Below are 17,156 nucleotides of genomic sequence, written 5' to 3'. Positions count from 1 at the left end.
TTTTCATCCGCACACCACTCCAAATCTATCCCGATTGTAAATGAACAATGATGGGAGACGGATGTTTATGTATAAGGCTCCGCTCGCAAATATGGACAGGGATCCGATTTGGGGCATTATTGAATTAATGCATATCACGGTTGGACATACAATGATTTACAAATTAATTAAACGCAATTCATACAAAGTTCACAGCATGAAAAGTTCAAAGTTTCCTCAGCTGTAGTTATTGGTAGTCAGATTCCCATTAGTAAGAATCTAGTACATCAAATCCCAAACAACATATCATGAGCATTTAGATACCCAATATTAGGCTATTCCACATTCCCGCACTCGTAAGGAGCATTACGAACAAGCGACCTATTCTAAATATCAGAATAGGTTTGTCTTTTTTCCGAATTCTCTCAACTCCAACATAATGCAAACATTTTAACAGATCTCCCCTGTTTCCTGGTTAAGGAGCGCATGATTAATACCAACGCCATTAAAAAGTAAAAGCAATGGAGGTGTGAAGTTCTCAACTCCTACCCTAAAAAAATCTAACTCGAAATTGTAGTAATTCCTTGCTACTCACTAATATGCGTATGAATATTGAGAAAATAAAGTTTTCTTAAATAAAAAAAGACAAGTTGTTAGCAATGTTTTTGGGATGAATTTATTTTTTTGCAATTTAATAAGCTGGAAACTAATGTAAAACATCAAACCTTGATAAGGTGGATGTCTTTACCAGGTAGAAGTATAGAATTAAAGGATCTAACTCCGGTTCAGTTTTTATGTCGTTATGGGAAGAATCAACCCCAGCCGTACTCTTAATAGGAGATTGTTAGTTAGTAGAGTATTATAATATTAAAAGTACGGTTGGGGTCGATTCTTCCCACAATATTCATACGGCCGTAATTACCGTTCCTTTGAATTTTATGCTGTTGTTTCATTAAACCGTGGCCAGCGGGAATCCAGAGAAAACAGTTTAAGTACGACGACGGTAGCCAGAAATTGAAAAAGAAAACGGCTCGGCGGATGACTTTTATGTGATGCCCCGTTCGTCCGGGGAGACGTGAGAGAGAAAAAAAGCAAACGACCGCAACGCACGTTAAAGACACGATTTGCCTGAATAGAGGTGAGAAGAGCGAGAGAGCGAGGAAGCCCGGCAGTTCCACATTTACTCCCTGTCTGAGCCATTCGCAGTGGGTGCCATTACTGAAATCATCTCTTCCAAATGCTAATGTTCGATGAGGGGCAGTTCAAAAGTAAAAGAATGTTGTAGAGTGAGAGGTAAATGTAGCCAAATACTGTGATTGTAAATGTAGTAGAGGTAAATGAGCCAAACACTGTGCAGCTAATGATGCTCTACTAAATTGCCCCAGAAAAATGACCGCGAAGTAGGTTCCACATCTAGTTCCATTCTCCTTTATGATACACATTTGCGGTGCAACTGTACAAATAATTAGTATGCTTACGGTTCAGACCTAAGAGAAAGGGAAGGGGCGCCACAGAAGAGATCAGTTACGCCGATGGAAATATTTCCACCGGAGGTAGGTAGAGCTTTAGTGAATGGATGAAGGGTGTAGATGAAACTGGGATCGGCATTAGCCTAGGAAAACCGCCAAGGGGTTCAAAGACCTTAAAGACAAGCAGAGTCGATCGTTTGAGGTCATCTCCAAAAGGCTCCCAAGTAGGAATCCGAAACCCCTGAAAACTTCTCGATCGACGGGACTAAAACACGAGATCCTGGCTTGGAGAGCCAGGATAACAGCCACTGTAACCATCCGATTCAGCCTGAGCGCAAGCGAACAATATCAGAGGAAAAAGTGATGAGCGAAAAATATCAATGGACGAATGGAGCACTGCCCTCTCTGGCTTGTGGTCAAGGTGCGGACTTGAGAGCACGCGTCAGGAAGAAGAGGGAACACTCGAAGAGAGGCTCGTCGCACCAGGGAGCTGTGTACACGAGCCGCCCATCCCAAGCCAAAGTAAACGTTCTCAAACCTTCAAATTTTATTTAAGCTGCCGATGTGGAGTGCCAAGGATGATGCGGTGGTTGGCAGGAGTAGAAAATTTGCAGCATAGTATGCGCTTGGCGATCCGCTGAGTCTGAAGATTCGGAATGCACTGCTTACTGAAATATAGAAGTAATTTAAATCGTTCAAAATTTTCTATTGTTGTATCTAATTGACAGACATATGACAAACCTTAATATCTCAGTGATGTGCACACAAGATACACACTTTAAATTTTAAAACTCGACACATCAGTTTTTAAGGATACGATGGATCTTAACATTTCTGTGTATCATCTCCACCTTGGAATGAAATACTATACAATGGAGACAGACGAAACGACCGGAATAACATTATTATTTATATTAATGTGATGACAAATAAAATAGATTTACTTTTCAAAAAAACGTAAACGACATATATCTCAGTGAGGGGAACTATAGCGCCGATAAAAGTGGTTTATTATCTCTTTCAACGATGTTTTAACATGAACAAATTGAAACTCGAAGATGCCGGGTCGCCCTTCGATTGGGAATTTAGTTTGCACACGGCAACGTATCCACATGGTATTCAAACACGTTTAAATACCATGATTTCCCCAACAACCAAGAACCAATATCCACACAAGCAAGGTATATTATACCGACGTGTCTCGAGAATTAACATAAAACACTAAACCTGAGAAATTGATGGCGCTGAAGGCGAAAAAAACTCGATACGACATTTTATTCATTTCGTTAAGATGATTGGGAGGGGTGGACGGAGGAAAAAAATCACATAACGACTGGGAAGGGATGTTTACGACCGCAGGAGAGTGTGGAAGAGGAAGAATGAGCGCGATAAGGAGAGATAATGGTGGAGGGGGATTACGAGGCAGCGAAGGCCGGAAGGAGAGGGGGAATCAGGCGGGTCGGGAGGAGGGAGGGATTGGACAGTTGGGGGGAAAGTTTAGGACGGACGGGAGGGGCGGACGTATTGTCCGGCGGCCTGAGGGAGCCCCGCGTCGTCGAGTGATGACGCGGGGCTCCCTCAGGCAGGCATGCGAGGATGCGTGCTCAGCATTCAACCGAGATTCCGAACTAATGTCATAATTGTGAAATGGCTATTTTGGAGTCACCGCAAGGAATAAATAAAGACCGTTACATTACGACGAAAAACCACATTAACCAAACAAAAGCAAAGAGGCTTAACAAAAGGTGACTTAAAAATATACGATCTCCGTTGCGTCATCATCTCATTAGAACATATTGCAACGCGGGGACATTACCAAATCCAAATGACATTGTCGTCGTAATACTGTCGTATAATTATATTTGAAGAGGTAAATCTCAAATCATACGCCCCGGTTTCATTTTCGGTCTAAAACATCGGGTAAAGGAGGGGTAATTTTTTTCAGATTACTGCTGTTTGATGTTGGTCGGTTTCTCAGGTCATGCAAGAAAAACAATATTATCGATTTTCTTACTTGATCACATATATTTTGCATGGCTGGGCTGCGTTCAAATATTTATACCTGAATTCCAGACTTCGATAAATAAACATTTGGCGACCTGGAAACAAACTTAAATTGAAGTCACGAAAAATATTGCACTTTTCCCAAAGCCATAAAATAACTTTTGCAATAGATTATCAAAAAAGGAAACTATTCATCTAACACTTCAAAAATTGAAAATTAAATACATTTTTACGACTCACGCTTCCAGGCGTGTACGCCGGAAGACTGGATATCAACTGAAAACAAAGTTTTAATTTTTTATGATGGAATTACCAAAAGAGGTTGAGAAAACGAATTAGATGGCATCTGTAGAAGACACCAAGGCAAATTGAGGGGATAGCATGTTAGTAATGAAAAATCACGGAAGCAGATTTCGTAAGATGCTAACTGAGAAATTGCTTCAAATACCCGATCCCGAAGGAAATATCGCATACTCATTAGGAAATGTTAACTGAATATACCTATTATACTTGTAAATACCACTGCCACCTTATGCAGAATTGATACAATCTAAAGCATAGTTTCATATCGTTCGTGCATTTTTATCTGACACAAAAATCAAGGTAAACAACGAGGAAGTTGGTTTGATTACATCATTATTTGGAAGTATTTTGTCCAAACGACTTAGCAATAGAAAAATAGCACCTATAAACGCCCACCATGTAGTACTAGAGTATAAAAAGAGAGTTGCATGATAAACCAGGGAGTCATTTAATTTTTGTCACACCCAATGCATTCAATTATTGGTTGTTTCCCCTCCCGTAAACTGTCAGCCAAATTTAAATATCTTTCCGTGGCTGTCATCAACATAAGGCTTGAGAGTCTAATTCTCTTGATATTACTTAAAAAAAAAATTATCTTTTTTGGTCCGCTGAAATATTGCACGTGTTTACTGCATAATCCTGGAAGGGTGATCCTAGCATAACTGACTTAGTTCCAATAACAACGGCTTTTATTAACAGAATATTGCATCACTCTGGACAGTCGACTATAAATCGGTGCCAGAAAAAAAGATGAGGTTATATTGTATAAAAACTCCGAGAGATATTTTTAAAAGCAATGTTTTTTTACGTTATCGGGTCATCATACCATACGTCACTGATGCGCCCAGTCGTCAGGGAGCAAAACGTTTCCCGGACAACATGCGTCACTTTATCACTAAGAAGAATTAATTCGCTTCCTCGTGTTTCATCAGTAAGATAACTCCTCGCGGAATTTTAGCGTTAAAACATGATTTACTGCAAGATTTAATATACACGGCATAACATCGCCTTAGATCTCAATTCTCACAGCCCTAAAAGCGACACCGACTGAAGCATGGAGAGAAGACTTTGTTTTTTCAATGACCGTTATCAGTCGGCCGATATTCTGGGAGTGGTCAGTAAAGTCGTGCGAGACTTCGTAGCTCAAATAAAAATCCCCCTTCCTTCAGCCACGTCCTCTAACGTGCAGTACCACGCCGCCGATTTCCGAAATGTGTTTACGCCCCGGGCCCAAGGACGGCAGCCTCGGGGAAAAGCGGAAAAGGGAAAGCAAGCGGACGCCCAAAAATAAAGATGCGCTGATGCGAAATAAACTGCCGCGGTCCTGGATAAGAGAATAGGAACGAAAAGAGAGGGAGAGAGATGATCTCAAAACCTTCGAGCGAATTACATACACACACAAAAACAAAAATAGAACATGCCTAGTTGAATTACATTGTACTATTTTACATAACACACATACATGTCATTCATTCATTTTTGATCATTAAAAAACTAATTTTTTTATTCAAAAGAATATGTTAGGACTTCCTAACAAGGATTTCGCGGGCTGACGGACCGCCTCTCCCGCTGCGGAGAACGACACACGACCCAGTGGACCGAGTCTCATAGTTGCCATGACTCGTTTTTCTCATATTGGTGCCCATCTTTATTCGTGGGATAAAAAACTGAGATGATTTCCCGTTATTTTCCTTATTAGTGTTTTTAACGTAACACCATCATTGGAAAGACCGCACCACCGGGATCAGAGGCTGGGGGCATGAAATTAGCTTCGGGAGCTATCATAAAGTAAAAAGATATCCCAAGTTGGTAGCAATGAACGCGACAGCCATGACTCAATCATCTGCAGTTCCATGGAGCAGGGAAACGAGAGATTTATGCTGTTAAACGGCGGACTAGGTAAATGTGTAGACAAAGTGTTTACACATTCCTATTTAATAGGGAGTCTTGATTTATGGGCAACTCATCGGGGGCAAGTGAAAAGTGACGCCGAAAGTCCTCTCCTTCCAAAAAAAAGGATGATAATACTCAAAATTAAGAGGTTACGGTTCTGGAATACTGTATTAATGGCACGGTAAAAATGATGGAAAGCCTCATATAATTTCACCCAGAGATAAATCTAACGTGTTCCCCTGAATAGCCGCTGTTCGAATTTAAATAACACTTTAGCTTTCTTTCAATTTTTTAGCTTAACTCAACCTAATTTAGATAATTCAAGGAGAATGGGAAACCACAAAGAAGAGAATTTCGTTTCCAGAGGACCAGTAATTTCACATGGACCTAGAAAGCAAGGCGTGAGTGGTAAACATCAAATAAGCGCACCGGCCAGCTCAATATCCCGACACATATGCCACACATGTCACCGCTACAATTGAAAGAGTTAAGAAATAACAGGACCTCAAATATTTCAGTATCATTTCGAGATGCATTGCACAATTTAAAAAGAACCACTACAAAACGTTATTTGAACTTAAAATTAAGAAAAACTCTATGTCGCTTTATTAAGCCTGCTTGGTGGCGCTATTTTACGCAATGGAGTACGCTATTCGAGCACGATTTACGGAGTGGGTGTTGTGCATTATTTCAACGCATAATAAAATATTAAAGTGCTAATTTTCCAAAAACAATACCATTATTAGTTTTATATTATTTGGAATAAACAACAATTAGTATTAAAAAAATAATCACTCGAGAAGACATGATTAAATATTTATCGCAGGACGATGACTTTAATAACACAAGTCTGAGCATTTTAGCATATTGATGCAAAATTAGCGAAATATCATAGTAAAGACTTGAGAGACAGGTTTAACGACGCGTTTGAACAATAGGGAATACGAAAATTCCAACTATTGGCGAAGTTCCAGGCTTAATAACAACTTTTTTATTTCCAACGGAGAGACAATAAACCAGGATATTGCAAACAGATGGCTATAGAATTTATGCGCAGGTATAATTGGAAAGAGGTTAGGACCAAAATAAAGCCTTTTTTATTTCCTTTAAGTAAATGTAATCATTTATCAACAAAGACGAGCATTTCAGCCATCAAAACCATGTAGGTTCAAGAAATTAAATTAACTTTTAGGAATAACCGGAAAGCGAACATCAATTCTTGAAAAAATATCCAACGTACTGCACAATTCCTGAAGTTAGCAACTCACATTGACTGATGACAAATTGCTACATACTATTGACTTTTTCACAACTAGCAATAAAAAAGTATGAATAATATTCAGAAAAGTGAAAATTAGGTTTTTATAGTCCTAAGGGATTTTGAACACATGATTTGCTACTTAATTTACGGAAACGTAAAATGCTACATTTAATGCAGTCCTCCGGTAAAAGGTTTCGGTATCATCAATATGACAACTGTAAATATTACATACATATTTATTCACTTCTTTAATCGCAGCGTCGGTAAATCTCCCCATATTATTGATGCCTCATTATATTTACTTCCAGATGTGTACATCACATATTAAATATTAACATGGCAGTCCACACATATTAGATCCGAATTAAACACTACCGAGTCCCGATTTTTGCTTCTTACACAAGTATTGTCGAAATTGCAATCCAATAAAAGCAACATATAAGATCCATCCCATCAAATTCAGGTTTACCGTTGCGCTAAGATATGTGAAGTTTTCTGAATAGTCCTTCTAATATTGGGGAAACATTCAAAGGTCAAAAGTAAGAGGGTACCAAGACCAAACAAGGGGGACCAAGACCTGAGCGAATTTAAAGGGCAGTGACTGGAAGGATGGACATAGCAACACTTAACATGCACATCAAGGAAAAAGTACGCTCGGAAAAAATCAAGACGAAACGCAAAACACATCAGCCAAATGCTAAGAATAATGCGTAGTTGGCGAGGAGAAAAATGGCGCATGCTCTTCCAGATTAGTGTTTGCGCCCGTAAAGAAAAAATTCGAGCCCTTTGAACGAAAAAATAAAATTAAAAGAAGAGCTCTCTTAAGCCGCGATGAAGGCTAAATAAATACGAGTAAACTTTGGGGGGAGGAAAGAGGAACGATTACTTCGGTGGCGAGGGAAGATCGTAATGGACCATCGGATGGGAGGAGGACACTACTCACGCACCGACCTCCCTTTTGCTCCTTCCGTAAGCACTTTGGACACCTCCCGGCTCACCCCTCCCCGCATACCCATCCACCCACTCGCCTCCCCTTCCTTCCCTCCGCGGTTTCAAGGCTCTTACCCCAAGAAACCCAGGGATCGAACCCCCATTCCTTCCTCCCATGCCACATCCCCCTCACGCGCCTAATTCCCCGTTTTCGACCCCACGCCTCTCTCTCTCTCTCACACACGCACCCTCGCTGCTCGTTTTTTTTCCTCCTCTCGCGGAGGGAGAAGGGAAGGAAAAGGAGAGAGAGCATTTCGGGGTATGCGAAAATGAGTGAGATGGAAAGAGACACACATGGAATGGAACGCTTCCAGAATTTGCAGTCCAAAAATACGCTTCCCTGGGGGAGGCGACCGACTCCGGCCCCACGGATGAAACCAGGGGCTCGAACCACGGCCATCGATGTTGCCAGATGCCCCCCCGAGTGCCATCCTCTCGCCCGAGCAGATGGCTTCGAGCACCACGGCGACATTTAAACGACGCTCTCGCCCGCGTCACGGCGGCTTAATTTCAAACACCTCGGGGATGATTTCAAAAATAGCATGATCGAACGATTCCATTAAATTAGGCCGTCTCCACTTGTTACTTTGGAAAATACTAATAAATCACGCGATTTCAACCGTTGAAATTGATTATGAAGGGATGAAGGCGAGGCAAAGCCGGGTGCAATGCCACGTCGTATGGTTCTGAGCGCACTTATGCGAAAATGAACCCAGTCAGTGAGCTCGGAAGTCACTCGGGACTACAGAAATGAGTCACTTTCGGAAATGCACCACATCACTCCTTTCATAGGTAGGGGGAGAAGGTGTTTGCTTGAATAAATACACACGGCTCGGAGTAAAACGGAGCACTCAAAGAGATGTTGGCGTATTCGTGCGAGAAAACGAGTAGGTCGAACGTCACAGACAGCAAATAAAAAAGGATTTCGCTTTATGGGAATGCCGACTGATTCGGAACATATTCAGATCCATTTAAGTGGTTTCAACACATAAGATGAATACAAATGTTAAGAATGCGCGCATGTTAAAATTAAACTCACGAAATATATTGACGACTCTGTAAGAATATATGTATTCACGTAAGATTAAATATCAGATATCGTAATTAAATGAAGAATACAATGTATCTTTCCACTGTCCTTTATTCACGTACAACCGGTTTCAACACTCAAGCGTCATTATCAGGTACAAATTAATCAAGTCAATACGTGAATAAAGGACAGTGGAAAGATACATTGTATTCTTCATTTAATTAAAATGAATTTCCACAACGTTGAGCCGGGAACAATTGAATATCAGATATCGTGTCTATGCCCCTTTACATCTCCGACGCGGATCTTCTGGGACGAATGACAGCGTCAAATGACTGCACATGAATCAAATTGTTACGTATTAGATTGTAGTACGGATTCGATGCGACTGTGTGGAGGGCAATCGAAACTACAGACTATTATTAACCATTGCACATTTAAATGAGAATGAAAACATTTTAGATGGCCCGCAAATGGTCAAATTTTCTAATTCGTATTGGCTATGAGTTACTTTGTCGTGGACAAAATACTGAAGATTCATGATTGTTCACAATACGCTAATGAAGGGTAATATATTTTTAGTACCATGGTTATATTCCTCAACCACCAAGTACACTTGGTTGTTGGACGACTAACTAGGAATTCTGAAAATAAAAATGAAGATCAATGTGTGTTTCTTGATCCAAGATACATGAATAAAAATTTGAACAATTTACATCAAAGTGCCAGCGGAAATTAAAATAACTTCCCGTAGCAAGCAAATCCAAACTATCGGCAGTTTGTTTCATATTTTCTTCTCGTGCACCACTACACCGTTTCCAACGGGTTATTTGCCTAATTGTATGGAAATGAAAATAATAATAATAAAATACACTGGTTTATTTTAAATCAGTGACTCACGTGAAGACAGAAAGACTTCTAAGAGGCCACTTAAGTACATGAATAACACAAAATCAGTTACAATGCTCGAGGTAGTGACTCTACTCATCACAACCGAGTGCTTCAAATGCATGTTATAGTTAATTTATCCACCACTGAAGTCTGTACCAACGACATACGCCATTAAATAAAACTGTTTTAGATATTTATTCAAAACACGTTAGGCATAAAATTAGGGCTCAGCGAGCATGCTGAAAGGCAAAATTTACCCGCGAAATAACTTTCAATCCAATTTATCACGGGACTTCCTCGAAAAATTGATGTGGTTGGATGAGATGCGAGCAACAGCTGTATTCGCGCTTTCCGCCAGTAAGATGGTACAATCCCGGACGCCAGGACTCAATTTTTTTGGCTAATCACCACACCACGCTCAAGACGTTTGAAGTAAGAGGGGTAATGTGACCACCTATGAATTGAGAGCCACCGCCACTAATTACACCGCAAAAACCGGATCTTTCAACAAAATGAACCAATCAAAGTAAAAATATAGTTAAAATAACTATTTACAATTCCGCTACAATTAAAAGAATTCTCAGTTATCTGCGAAGTGACCAAACCAAATTAAAATTTCTAAAGGGTTAAGGAAATTGCTTATATCTCGGAAAAACTTTTGACTTAATGAGAGGCACTCCCGTTTTTTGTTGCTCAAACATGGAAATTTTTCACAGTTTCGGAAAAGTGAAGTGCAACAAAATTGACAGTCGCTATCAAACAAAGCATGGTAAGTATATTACAAGTTAGAGCAAACGAGGTTTCATGTAATGGTTTCATGCATTGGATGGGACTATCAGATGTGAACGGCGTACCAACAGCGAGAAAAACGTATCGCACCCATCACCCCCAAAGTGATTGGATAAGTTCTCAAGGAGGATGTCGCCATTAGGACCCAGAATTTGTCGCCGTGGGCCACGATAAGAGCGAAAAGGGAAAGAGAGGAAAGTAAAGGACGTAAGAGTGAGAGAACTTGATATAGAGCGACGAATAGCTGAACTTCACCAGTTAAAACTACTCGTACGGTTACCAAATAAAAGTGAAGGGGTTAACGGCGGCTGTGACTTTTGACTCAAGAAAAAGGAGAAAAATCCAACACTTCTGCCGCCAACTTGCGCGGGAAATCTCGCCTTCGGAAATGCGAGGGTGGCGGCGGAAGGGCTGCTGGAAACACTCCAGAGAGTGTAAGGGTGTGTAGGGGAGGCCTGAAGTGGAGATGGGAAGGAGGGAATGGGAAGAGAGGATACGCAGCTGAGAGGGAATGAGGGAGGAAAGGGGGGCGGAAAGTACCGAGTGGCGGGAAGTGATTTCTCCTTCGCTTCTGTCGCAAAGATGCTTGGACAGAGGATGGCAACCACGCGCCGATGTTTCCAGACGTTCTTCTAGTTGAAAAGGATATATAGTATAGTGGCACCATTATTCTTTTAGGGTGCTCTCCCTAGGGTGGTTTCTCTTCCTATCTACATGGATGATGTCGTTTTGATACGTGCACAACATTCAACTTCAGAATGAACATAAAAGAACGCATTCGAATAAACTACCTCTTGACTAGAGGTCAGTACATTAACCACCCGTCCTTATCCATCCGACCTGTAATATATGGAAGCGAGTATGGATTGGAATCGGTAGTTACAATGAATAATTAAAAATGTTGGCAATTGCAGCATTATATGAATTACATCTATCAATTACTATCCTAATAACTTATGCCAATGAATGCGCACGATGTGAGAACGAATGACAATAAAAGTGGTCAAACAAGCAAGAGAAAATCCATCACATATTTATCACACAAAGCAAATAATCATGTTCATAATATCATTAACATACGCCACATGTCGCTCACGCCCACCAATGACGGAACGGTAAAACAGGGAAACCAAAACCCGATTCACTTTTCTTTTTAAAACGTTCCTGGCTAAAACAACGAAAGCAAAAATAGCTCCAATTGCATCAGCTGATCAAGATTTTTTGGATGAAGGAGTAATTACTTAAAAATACCGGATGGAAAGCGATTGTAAAGTGGTACCTATGTAACTCGATCTTTTCTGAATCGAATTTTCTGGAGCTGGAAATAAATTTGAATCCAATTGGCTTTCCTCACATTTTCCACTATAATCTCTTCTGTAACTCTTCAACGATAACTTGACTTTTTTTCCAGCTAGAAAACATTCCCCCCCCTTGAAAAAACCCCCTAATGTACTTGAAATTCCAAAAGAAAATGACCATCCCTATTAATGAAATTAACATAATAATGACTATTTAAAGGCTTCAAATTCGATTAGTTCACTTTAAAATTATCTCAAAATATTGCATCTATCTATTAAAAAAATTAAGCAGTAATAACACAGAGGTGATTTCATTCTATAAAGTTTTAAGTTAACATTTGTTTTGTATTGATGATAAAAACATTACCGCAAAAATATGCTGATTAGGTATAACCACAGGGAAAACACCGCCCTTTTTTCTTTTCATACCTCCTGGGCTATAATGGCTTGTTAAAAAACTTCTATTCTAATAATTATCTGGGAGGAGTATAGAATCTATTTTTGTACACAGGAAAGATGAGAAATAGGTAACATATAACGAAGACATAAATGAACCAAAATTTGGACAATAGACAAGAAAAAACGTAGATTAAAACGTCCCATACAGTACCCTTAAAATGAAAAATATAGTGAACTACTTATAAGTTCAGATACAAGTTGCGCAACGCAGGAGCTGTCTTCCTTTCGTGACTCATACGGTTGAAATCGCTGTCAGCGTCATGCAAAATTTGACTGCAAAATAAATACGAAAAAGTTTTTTTTTCTTTGTTTCAAGAGTACTAAGACTCCCACCCTGAAAATTCACGCCTGTTTCAGGGCAGTTAATGAGCTTGAGCCCATTGCATTGTTTAAAGTGGTCTTGTCACTACTGTTCCCTCGTCTTTCGGCAAACGCATTTCGAATCAACCAGTCCACGAGGTTGTGTTTGATCCGGTTATCGAAGATACTTGGCCCGCGCCGAAGAAACCGGGAGATGGTGTTTCGCCTGGCTAATGCGACGGACCGCCCCTCCTCACTACCCGTCTTCAAAGAATTCGGTCTCCTCTTCACGGGAGGGCGAGCAGAACAGTTTGGCCGAGAGCCTCGGCGGATGGATCTCGCTCGGCGGACAAGGGAGCGACATTCGGCGGCATAGCCCGCTGCTCCCGTGCCAGCACTGAAATGACGCCGGCGCTCGAGGGTGCCACTCGTTGGGGGGGGGGGGCACATGAAAGGAGCCTAGAACGGAGGAGGTGGAATGTGTCGCGACCAAAGTTCTGGAGCAAAATACCTCCAGGTTCCCCGAACATTAACTTAACATACTTTCCCAGAATTTGCAATGAGCAACCGATCATGAGAAGTCCCCGGCCACAATAAAAAATCGTATGCAAAAGCCGAAACCAAAAACACAGTTATCAAATTGTGCACTAATGTCTAAATGGAATGCTTGACTTAGCGAATGGATAATAGGTATCAGTGTACCATCGTACAAGATCTGGTTACGGCTGAAGTATTCCCTACAATGAATTTATTTGCTTTTCTGGCGTGGTTATCCAGTGGGTGGAGCGTTCGGTTTCTGAACTGGACGTTACCAGGGCCGAATTCGGGCTACATCAATCGTTTCAATTAAAACTGCCAGACATTTTCCAAGAAAACCATATGCAACATAGGAGAAGGATTTTCACTCCCTGCTCTGGTGCGTGAATTTCACACGATATAGAGCTTATTAGTACCAGTTCTAACTTCAAAAACCGAAACCGACTTCTATTCAAAGACCATCCTTCGAGTTAGCTACTATAGCGGAATCATTTCGTTTCTTTTTTCTGTGACAATCACGCAGTGACTGCGTGACTTGACATGAAATAGTGAATTTTACCACATTGCAATGCAAGTAGAGGTTATTAACCTGTAATAAGTATTCCAGAAAATCCAGAGTCGTTACCGTTTACTCCTTTACAAATTATCACAACGGAATTCCATAATAAGCGTGGGAGACTCGATCACGAAAATCAATAACTAAGGCTATGTGGAAAGAAATATTTACATGCACGGGTTGGACAATTAGCAGGATAATTATCCCTTGAAGTAAATGAAAACTAGAAACTAAATATCAAAGGTTTAATTCTCACGCTTTTCCGTCCCATATAATTTTAATCACAGCTGTTAAAAAATAAATATAGCAGTATTACAGGAATAATTTGTGTGCGCTGAACTCAAATTACGCCGTCTTACGCCACTTAGCAAACCGAAAGATAACAAAGCAAAAATCTTCCAATAGCTGTCCTTCGGCAAACTAATTCTTCACGAGGCAGTCCATGAAGTGCTGCATGTATGAATATAAGGCTTTTCAGATTGCATGCTTCAGACTTAAGTTAATGAATGTGTTGTTTGATGCCATGGGTGAATGAAGCAGATAATTACGTATGCCATAGCTGTAGTATATTTGTCCTAAAATTAAGATCGTATTGTTGATGCTTACGTTATTGAGTGACTCAAATTTGCAAAAACAAGAATCCACATTTAGAAAAAACTTGCTACTCGTAGATACGATTAGTGACAGAATTTCAACTTTCAGGCGTAGGCGCAATGAGTAACGGCAAATTTCCATGTTCAACGAGTTCACTCACTGAAGGTTAAGGCGTGGGATTTCCTTTCCCCACCTTTTTTCGCAACCGAGATATATCCGGAAAACCAAAAAATTCCAATGCGTGGGCTGAGCTGGACGCATCCAAGAGTACAAACTTAGTTTGAAACCGGGTATCCAGACGCGAGGCCAGCCACTGGAATCACCCAAACATGAGTCAATAATTTATGACAAAATAAAGAATCACAAACGCAATTTCAAAATGGAACTCGGACATAATTGATAATCTGCCCATGTCATATAGTGTTTAATAAGAAAAAAATATTTGTCGTAAGTACATGAAATATAACCAGCAAGTTCGCACAGTATAACACACTCCACTGTTAACTTGTTCGGTTTACTAAGAATAGAATTCACAACAGACATTTTTGGTAGAAATAAGTACCTTACGCGAACATTTATTTAGACCGCTCTATAGTGACTCGAGGATTTATTTACTCGTTTTTTCAGCTTTCCATCATAAGGACCAATCAATCTCTTAGGCTCTGCGGCGAATAATAACCTAGGAGGCTAAGCGTCAAGAGAGCCGCGTAAGTAAGTCCACATAATCAATTGACCTCAGCGCCTCCCGATGAGTAAGCGGTAAAAATGGCGCATATACAAAGTGCCGATAAGAGGCAGTTCCGAGTGTGGAAAGTGCTCTGCGCTTGAGTGGGGATACAAAATACGGCCGACCTCGAAAGCGAATTACACAAGTTCAGCTCCTGGCACGACGGCTCTCGGAACAACGAGCCCCATCCATGCAGCCGATCATTAATCTCTCCGCCTACCCGATGCATACACACACGAGAGCGGAGGGGGAGGAGAGGAAACGGGCGAAGGGGTCGTCGGGGGCAAGGGAGGCGACCAATCAACAGTTCACGCCTCACTTCTGACCTCAATTCTGGTGGCAAATTTCTGTTTCGTGTCTCGAGAAGGGCCGCGAAAAGTTGAAGCGTCGCGTGCACCGAACGAGTGTCGAAGAAACTGGTCCAAGGGTAGGGGGAAATGAGAGGAGGAGATGAGTCAAAGAGTTTCTACTTGTAGTCTTAGTGTTAAGAATTGCCGCGATTTTTGCCTGTTTTCAGGGTCAAAAATTCAAATTCTCTTGATGAAAAATTTCAGCGATGACAATTCACTAGGGTGTAAATTTGAATCATACGATACAGATATCACTGCTACCTTTGAATGACAGTCATTTATCTTCTGAAGGCTGCTAACAGGACGTGTGGCAGGGAATGCAAAATATCAGGCTTTAATGTAATCGGTGACTATTGGCATTCGAAGTTTTTTTATCAAATTATCGCACGTGATTACCTATATTGATGTGGTCACGAATTTTGCGAAGGATATATGGTTCACTTAATTGCTTTGTTCGGTAGCCAAGATACCCTCGTGGGGGTTTCACTGGTCAAACAATATAGATCAAGGAATTACTTCTTTATATCAGCATTCATTACATGGCACTTGTATTTATCTAGTAGTTTTGGATTCAATCTTCGTCCCTCAAGGGGCTCCCAAAGGAGTATTTCTAATAACAGTCTAACGCTTCCCATCATTCCATAATGATTTTTTTAATGCAGCGGGCAGCTATTTTCTGTATCTTGTTAAATTTATAAATAATGTCCAAAGCAGGGTTCCTAATGCTCGGAGCGAGTATCAAGGTGAGATCTCACAAGCGCGACATATTCCTCCTAATTATTTCCATTTGAATTTTTCCGTTCTAGTCATGTGATATAACCTATTCTAATAGTACATTTATTGAATACCTGCAGGCATTGTTTACATACTTCACTAAAATAAATAAATAAAAAGACGCGTGTAAATATTCATTCATTTATATAACGTACCTATATAAGTGAATACTGTGTTAGTTTTAAGAAGCCTAATACTCTATCAAACATGTTGTAAATATTTCCATCTAGCATTAATTCCAGGATTGAATTACAAAACTTATTATTACACCGCATTTTGATGCCCGGAACTAATATTCAATTCCCCTGGCTTTTCTTGCTTATTAGTGACCCTGGGCCGCGCAAGTAAGCACGGTAGCAACGGTTGACTCCAGTGCCAACTGCCAACGCTGTGAGAGGTGGAAGTGAGCGAGGGCGTGAGAGGTAGGGAGAACTTCCTCTTTCCCAAATTTGTGGAGAGCAAAGAGCTAAATTCTTTCCCCTTCATTTATCCCTCAAACATTTGGCAATCATCCCACATACTACGCAGGGGGAAGCTCCTTAGGGTTTGAAAACATAATTTTTACCAAAACTTGAGAAATGTGAAGAAAATATCTTTTATTATTTTTAACACCATCCATCACGTTTCTTTTACACACTTTATGGAGAGATTAGGAAGGCTAGGTGACATACGTGGCTAAATGTTTCCCAGAAATGGATTACAGTTAAGTTTGAAATAAAACAATTATAAAAGTCTTGATAGGGCATGGTCGCAAATGTCTGAATAACATCCATAAATACTGCTATTCCGTACATTAAATTCTTCTAGCAGGTGCTACGTCCCTGTTTATGCCACTACAACTGTAGCGTTTGCCTTCTCTACATGTGTCAGAATCTGAAGGCGAGTGGATCAAGGACCCAATTTCTGGCGCATTTTAAGGATCCACCGGCCATCAACTGGGCTTCTACACTGA

General features: G+C 40.6%; 1 long non-coding RNA gene across 2 annotated transcripts in view; it reads right to left on the bottom strand.

Moving 5' to 3' along the window:
- Positions 1-17,156, bottom strand: part of LOC139695216 (uncharacterized) — a 155,364-nt gene that overhangs the window by 31,470 nt on the left and 106,738 nt on the right. Inside the window, exon 3 of one of the 2 annotated variants that reach the window (XR_011702285.1) lies at positions 1,997-2,116. The exons of the other annotated variant lie outside the window; for it this stretch is intronic. This is a non-coding gene — a long non-coding RNA (uncharacterized lncRNA). Of the gene's footprint in view, positions 1-1,996; positions 2,117-17,156 lie in introns of those variants that run through there. 2 annotated transcript variants of the gene reach the window in all.

Source organism: Hetaerina americana, unplaced genomic scaffold, assembly GCF_022747635.1.
Source record: "Hetaerina americana unplaced genomic scaffold, ioHetAmer1.1.p SCAF_1, whole genome shotgun sequence".
Taxonomy (NCBI): Eukaryota; Metazoa; Arthropoda; class Insecta; order Odonata; family Calopterygidae; genus Hetaerina; species Hetaerina americana.
Note: the sequence above shows the minus strand (reverse complement) of the source record. Positions and strands in the feature narration are given on the sequence as shown.